This window comes from Pseudopodoces humilis, chromosome 6 (assembly GCF_049639895.1).
Source record: "Pseudopodoces humilis isolate 2021_Gansu_Grassland_sample_001 chromosome 6, ASM4963989v1, whole genome shotgun sequence".
Classification (NCBI taxonomy): Eukaryota; Metazoa; Chordata; class Aves; order Passeriformes; family Paridae; genus Pseudopodoces; species Pseudopodoces humilis.
In genome coordinates this window covers 34,559,712-34,568,077 of record NC_142205.1, presented here as the reverse complement: position 1 = coordinate 34,568,077, position 8,366 = coordinate 34,559,712, and positions in this window count along the sequence as shown.

Genomic DNA, 8,366 nt, shown 5'->3' with positions numbered 1-8,366 from the left:
CAAGGTCAATAAAGCTCTCTTTCTACATGCTGAAAGCTAAGGAGAATTTGAGCAATGTCTATCCAAAACAGCTCTGCAAGTCCGTTCTGCTACATCCATGGGCTCATTTTATGTTCCATCTCTCACAAAAAGTATTTTAAAATCAGTCTTGGGATTTAAAAATTCTTTGTTTTTTCATAAAAATTATCTGTTGTTTTATATCAAGCCTTCCTACATCAGCAGTGGAAATACTCCTTTGTCTGTTTGTCCCCAATACTCACTGTTGTCTTAAGAGAACATAGCTAAGATAAATGGTGATGCTAATAAGCCTTTGTCTCTGCTACTTAAAAGCAAATCAGTGTTCCTACAAGGAGAATTTTTGTTCAAATATGTAATATTGAAAGAATATTCTGGAGAAAGGCTTGTATAGACAAGGAGGACTGAGAGGATCTACAGCAGACAACACTGTGACTGGATGCCACTGAGTAATTAATGAAAAACACAGGAGGAAATTCACCTCTTTCACTGAGAGGGTCTGTTCCTACAGTGGCCAAATTCTGACCTCAATTATATCTGTGTGACCTAATCTAGCACCATCTGTTAAAAAATGCAGCTCCTTTTTGCTGTCTCAAATTTTCTGTAAGTGTGCTTTGAAATCTAATTAAGTTTTGTAGTTATATAGTTCTATAATTTGTTTACATTTTAATCTTCATTTTAGTTACATTTTCTAACACTAACATAAACACATGAAAAGCAAATAAGAATAATTTCCTTAATAAAAATAATCAAGTTTGATTAGCACTTGCTAATTAAAATACATTTTTAAATAACTGTGTGTTGTGGTTTTCTCTTTTGAGTAGATTTGTACAAGCACTGTGCTGCTGGGTTTTAAAATTCTTTTTTTTTTTGTCTTTCAATCTTTGTTTTGGCTACTTATAATACATATGTTTACTCTTCACTGAAAAACACTGGAAAGAATGAGCAAGTTTATTTATAGTCAATGTCTCCATCAACTCATATCAAATCTACTAGGAAAGACCCTTATGCCTTCTCTCCTGAATGAGAAGAGCTATGTGTAAACATACTCAAAGCTACTGTGTTATACTCACCTGAATCCTCATCATCAGTGTGATGTCAAAATGTCTAAGATTTTAAAAAAATCACATGATTATCCAGACCTCTGCATCCCATACTGTTTTCATGTCTTTCATGTTTTTACATGTTCTATTTCACTTCTACTGTCAGGTCTTTTGAGTATGAGTTGTCATTCCATTATAAGATTGTACAGCATATAGCACTAATGTGTGCTAGCTTAGCATTCTCGCATCCTTGGCAATATGTTAATGAGCATTAATATTGATAATGAGAAAAAAATACCGCTGCTAATTATTAAAACCAAACAGCCATCAATAATAACTAAAAAATAATAGCAATGCTTCCATTGCTGAATTTCTTTTTGTTACCACTTCTTTTTTAAAAATCAGATTCTAAGTTATAGTAGTTTCTTTTCTTCCTTTGTAACTTCAAAATAATTATTGTCACATCATATCACAGAATAATATGTTCCTATAATATCATTTTGGTCTATTGTTGCATTCTGTCTCAAAACAAGTTATGAGTAATATGTTTCCTTTTTGTAATTGCTATACTGGTCCACTGCTGTAATAAAATTGTCATATGGAACATGTAATGGACCACAATACATTTTTGGAATTGTTTGTTTCTATTTTGTTACATTATTTGTAACTTTCTGATATATTCATAAATGTAATAAATGGCAATTATAAATGCCTTGGACATATACAACCAATTATTGTTTACTTCACCCAAGTCTGAAAGTTGTCTTGACATTTTTAAATGAGTATATTTAAAGTTTTCAGTTTTGGAAGAAAGCTAACCACATCCCCATAATGTTCAGTATAAACTGAATCTTCAATTTGACAATTGTAAAACTTTGAAGACGGGTTTTAAGAATGCATCTGAGAAGTAGTTAAGAGCAAGTTCCTACTCCGTGATGTCTGAACTGGATATACCCACAGCACTTCAGTGTTTCTTAACCACTGAAGAAATATACAGACTGGGTCAAGGTGCTTCTGAGAATCTGTTTCAGCAATGTAGCAGCCATTCAATTACTCTTTTTTGGAAATTCCACTGATTCTCATACAAGTCACAGGTATGTGACTATTGACCTTCTTCTGATTGAATCATAAGATACAATATCTAGAAACAACAGGGCAAGCCAATGATTAAGCAGCAGGTGTGAGTCTGAATTTACTTACTTTTTGAGGCTTTAGTCTGGTTATATGAGTATAATAATCTCAGTCTTTTCTGGTCACACAAGTACATCACCACAAATGTAAAGGAGACTATGTTGCTTGGAACAAGAGCAGAATTTTGCTTCAGATTTTGTGTTTTCACTCTATATAAATGTTTCACAAATTCTAGCAGCTTATACTTGAAAGAAAGGAGTTGTTTCATGCATTTTCTGTCATCTTTGATTTTTACTTTTGGAATAATGCTATGACATAGACTCAAAACATATCCTACATAAATATCAATAAAATATATCCCTTCCTAGTTTTCTTCTCTGCAGGGTTCTGATTTTACAATTACCTTTTAGACTTGAAAGGAGAGGCTACATTGTTTTTGTAGCATAAATAAGAATTCAGATTTGAATATGTAACAGTTAAATTGACCTTTCAAACCCTTACTGCTATTGGTGGCCCCATCAGCTTCATTGGAAGAGTATCTGGTAAATGACTGCTCCCTCATCAGCAGCTTGTTAAGCTACAAGCCACGTAGGGCACTTGCCTGGAGCTCTGTGCTGTGCAGGGACATGGCCATACAAGTAAAAAGGGATGCATATCTAACCTATTGACCTGCATCTCCCTTGGTCTCTAATAACATGTGTAAAGGTGTGTGAGACACCATTTCTGAATTCATGAATTACAATAGTCAGTGGTTATCATTACATCATCTTGACTTTCATGAAAACATTAACATACACCTTTACAGAAAAAAAATCTTAAAATATTAAACTGAAATATCACTGAACTGAAATTGCTAAATTTAGTCAAGACCAGCGTCTTTATTGTCTGTTAATTTTCCCAATATTCTGTTTGCTTTATTTAGAAGAAATCTAGATTTGTGCCAAAATTTAACAACCTTGTCAATCACTATAGCGATAACATCACTTAGGCTTTACTTAAAGGGGCTGTAAGGCTTGGTTGAAAGGCAGATATATCGTACTGAAACTATGGTGTTGCCATAGACTTCTATTCAAACAGGACTTAGTTTTAAGCTGCTCTGGTACCAAATACCCCTTTTGTGACTTGGTAAAAATGATCACACTTTTAAATAGAATTAATGCTGTTTGGATTTGGGGTGTAAAGAGAATTTGCCAGAATTTTTGCTTAAAATATATATCTGCATAAACAGAACACATTTCTTATTAAGGTGAATTATGTTACCAGCTTTCCCTCTATTTATCTAAACATATTTGTTGTATTGTATGTTCTACCATGTGCTCTTTTGTTCATGTGTATGAGGGACAGCTGTGTAGCTTGGGGGAATATCTGTTGAGCTGGCTCTAGCTGACTGTATTTCACCTGGATATTCAAATTCATGATCACAATCAATGCAAATATAGGGATGTCTAATATTCTGCTGGAATTACTCTATGAGCTTGTTTACATGAAATCTATGTTAAGACTAGTAGATGTATTTTTGCATGAATTAACCTTTGTACTGATAATTAATTCACCAAAAAATACTCAGGATTTTCATGCTTATGGTGCTTTCTGTAATAGCACTAATTTATCATGTCTGATTTTCCTGTAAGAAGAATTACCAGAGATGTAGTATGAAAAGACATAGTTTATATTTGCAATTATGTATTTGTACCATATGATATTTCAAATATATAACACTTTGCAGTACAATCATGGACTAAGCCTAGATCCACAAAATTGTTTTAAGCTCCTGACTCATGCTTTGCTTCCTGAACTATGAGCTATGTGCAAAGTGCAGACCCAATAGGAAGAAGAACCCAAATCCCTTCCACACTAGCCAAGTGTGGCCTGGCCTATGGCTAGTTTCTGAATAACTGGCTTAAATCAAGGATGTGCCTTTGAAATATTATACCCTGAACAGACAGCAGTGAACTAATTGACATGGTTCTTAGAGACGTGGTTTAGTGGAGGACTCGGCAGTGCTGGGTTAATGGCTGGTCTTGGTGATCTTAAGGGTCTTTTCCATCCTAAATAATTCTATTTCTGTTAGTCTAAACAGACACCCTGAACTTTAAATAGAGGACATGCTGACACACTGGCTCTAGAGCCGCATCTTCTACAGCTGAGAAATGTGCAGAACAATCTGAGCCCATGTATCTTTCATGTCAGAAATATCCATGGATAAGTACATTCAGAGGACTCTATCTCCTGGCATGCACCAGTGCTTGCACCAGTGCCTGCAGAGCTACAGAGCAGCTACAGAGCATCTCTAGGGAAGACAAATGAAAACTTAAGATTTAGTGTGGCTATGAAATTCACTAAGGAAGAGCAGCACACATTAGAGAAGAGACGATGAAAGACCAATCTAGAATGAGGTATGGAAGACTCAAGTACCTCCACCCTGCTTCTTAAGAACCTAGTATTCTTCATTTCTACCTATCAAAGTCACCTTAAATGAACTTCCTTGAAATATTTTTCTCTTCTATTCTGCCTTTCTTTTCTATGTCTACTTTAAAAATTATGATCCCAGTGCAAAAAACGTGTCCAACAATTTTTGTGTACCATAAAAGAATTACATGCATATAATACTAATACTAGTACTAGTACATATGACAGCTAAAATGTTTTTGAAAATGTACCTATTTAATGTATTTTCATCAAACCACAAGTTACTGCATGTATGACAGCAGGGAGGACAAGTGTGGAATCCTGAGGTATTGCCCTTGCCTTGTGTTATAACAAATTGAATAAAATGTGGCTGATTTTTCCATATAATTAATTTTGTTAATTTAAGCTTTGATTTAATCCATAAGTGGTGCTTTATTTAATTAAATTTTGTCCAGAAGGCTTATCCCAGCAAAGTACTTCAGATGAAACTACTTACAGATTTTGAGAGAAAATTTACTTAACAATCTCTTCTAACATTTGTTAATTTCAGTAATCCTTGTATTGGAATCATGATCATGGATAAATGTTGTACTACCTGGTTGCTACTTAAATAAGTAAAACCATTCTGGGGACAAAGATGGTTGTTGTCATATGAGTGCCATCACTTTTCTAACTCAGTTTCTGAAATTGTGTATTATGTTTTATTCATTGTTATTACCAGAGTTTGCTCTTATCAAATATGCATTCTAATAGTGTATCATTCCTTATCAGTATGAATTTTGTTTACACACAAAAAAAAGTAGAGGATCAGGGACTGCATTATTTTTTAATACCAGAAATACCGACCAGTGCTTTGTTAAAAATGTGTCCATCAAGGCATGATAGGAATAGGCCATTCTTTCAGATGTTTATTGAAAACAAAGGTTTCACCTCCTTTAAAAAACGACTACTGTAATTTCAGTTTAGGATGTTTATCATGTCAGCAGTTTCAGTTTTCTTTATTGTACATTTTCAAAGTTAAACTGTTACTATTTTTATTGCTGCATTTTTTCTAAAGATGTGTGGACTGCTGTACTGTTGTGTATTCTGTGTCTTCTGATATGTTCTGTGACATATCCATTAAGTATCTGTGGTAAGGAAGTATGTAAAATACATAGACACTAGGTCTGTACAGTTATTTGATAAAAAATATGTAATATTAATTAGGCATGAAATGGGTAAAATAATGTGTAGTAAGTCTGTAGTTTTAGAAGTCTGACCTTTTTTTCCCTGCAATTAATTTTTGTTTGTTAAGAGATCTATCAACAAAAGTGTCATCTTTGACTAGTGTTTTCTCCCAGAACTATACAAGCTTTAGTTATAAGCAATCCTCAGCTTGTGTTTAAAGAACTTAAATTCATTATCTTTGCACATATTTGGCTTTGAAGTAGCAAATATAGACTTCTGCTAGTCTAGAGATAGTATGAAATTATGATTCTGTCTACAGTCTGTAAGAGCTAGCAGATGAAAGGGCATTTTATTTCAGTGTCTCACTCATAAAACCAGGTTTCAGTCAAGGAGAAAAACAGATTACAGATCAATCCATGTAATAAATGTAATACCCAGAAGCTGAAAAATGTATCTAAAATTTATAATAAAATAGTCTTGGAAACCAGATGGGACTTCCTCTTCGTGTAGCGTTTTAAGATTTGTATGAACTTTCAAGCAGCATTTTTTGTTGTTTAACTTGAGAAACAGAAAGAACCATCTTGTTCCATACACTGTATGTATTTGACTGTGTTCTGATTATTTTGTAAAAAGAAGAATTAATCCAAATTAGAAGGCATGCCGCTGAAAATGACTCTTGATCAGCAAATTACTTAGTAATTAGTTGCATGGCTGGATCAGCTGCCTTTGGCTCTATTGTCCTCTACTTCTTGAGAGGACAATTAAGATTGTAAATATATACATGCATGCAGACAAACAGGCTTTGAGGACAAAACATTATAAATTGTATCTTAACATTTAATTGCTCCCTGATGCCTGTATATATCCACTTAAAATGGAGGACATAATTGCAAGGAACTTCTTCCATTTCCAGCTGCTAGTGAAGCATACTTTGCTTTTTTACTACTCCAGTAATGTGAAATCCTAATTTCCTAGTCCTCAGCAGTACTAAGAAAAACATCTGGGCTCACATATATGCCACCAGTAATTTACACTTGTTTCATGTTTATTAGGCATTGTATTTTTGTATGGATATATCCTTCTGTATAGACACAGTTAGAATATATGCCAACAGCTATTTCTCTGTAACAATGCAGAGTTTCCCAAACTGGCAGTCTCTGTCATGTAAGTAATTTTGTCGTCTTTTGCTTAGGAACTGAATATTTCCTGCTAGAAAAAATAATGACAAACTGGTTCTTGAACTTCTCAAGTCATGACCTTGCCTGCTTGGTGGAGAGTGCTGGTGAAGAAGATGGTTTCTGAAACAACTCTGTTGGCAGTCAGGGTGATAGAGTACATTTAAAAATTTTCAGTACAACACTGCCTTATGCCTTCATAATTTCTGATTAGCACATTTTCATGTAGTCTTCTCTTCTCTGACATTGCTGTGTCCCAGTGTAAGTCCTGAAACTGCCTTAAGTATGACATGAAAGCTCATATGGTCACTGTCAAGATATCACTTGCAATTTGTCAGTCCAGGAACTTTACCACAGATTTTTTTATCCCTGCAGTCTACCTTAAAAATCATGGAAAATCTTCTGGTAGGCCAGCTTGTTGGCAGCAGAGTCTGAGTAAATGGCACAGTCTGATGAGCACTATGTGTTCAAGCAGAATTTGGACTGCCTCATCGCTCTTAACAAATCAGATTTAATGTTACCTAGGCATAGGTGGCTTGATGGCAATCAGGACAGACTGCACCACATAAGGTTTCTCTAATTTCTTGACACTGGTGGCAGTGCACAAATATTTTCCAGGGTAAAACTGATGTCCATCAATTATGCATATGTGCACAGCGATTAGGCAGGGCAATGCACACCTGCACAAACACACACAGGCACAAGGATTAACATGGTCAGTGAACACCTGTTTAAATGTCACATGACTATCACAAGGGAGCTATAGATGGCTATGTTTAAGGCTATCTGTATTATAAAACTGCTGTTGTATACTCTTTTATTTTTTTAAGCTGAATTTCTGAATCTATTCACTAGGTGGCAATGTAGTATGTCATTTGTCCAAAATTTACAGCAGAGTGGAACTGATTAGAAATAACTGCACTACATATATGTTTTACAGTGGACTGCAATAAAGAAGTGTACCTTAATTACTAGTCTATTTAAAAAAAAAAAATATGCTCACAAAAATTTGTACTTTATTTACAACCTAAGTGGAAAATGCATGATGTTGTTGTAGATTGCAAAACCCTAAGTCACATGGACCCAGTGGACCCCATAATCTCTAGTATTTAGTTTGGAAGTGCCAGGGCAGGGGTGGAATGCGATGTAAAAAGGAGCACATGTAGCTCAGTTACCTCAGGGGGAAGAGTTAATTTAAGTCAGTGAGAGAAACCTGATTATGGACAGCAATTAGAATTATTTTATAAGAATGAGTTGCTGAAGTATATCTGCTCTGATCATATTGGAGCTCTAAGCATGGATGTGAAAACAATTCACAGCAGAAGAAAAATGTGTATAGTTTTGTGTATGAGTTCCTTGGGTTTCTGTCTTGTAACACTGATGCTTTAGAAAATGCCCAGAGGAGTCTCAAAGATGTGGGATAGAT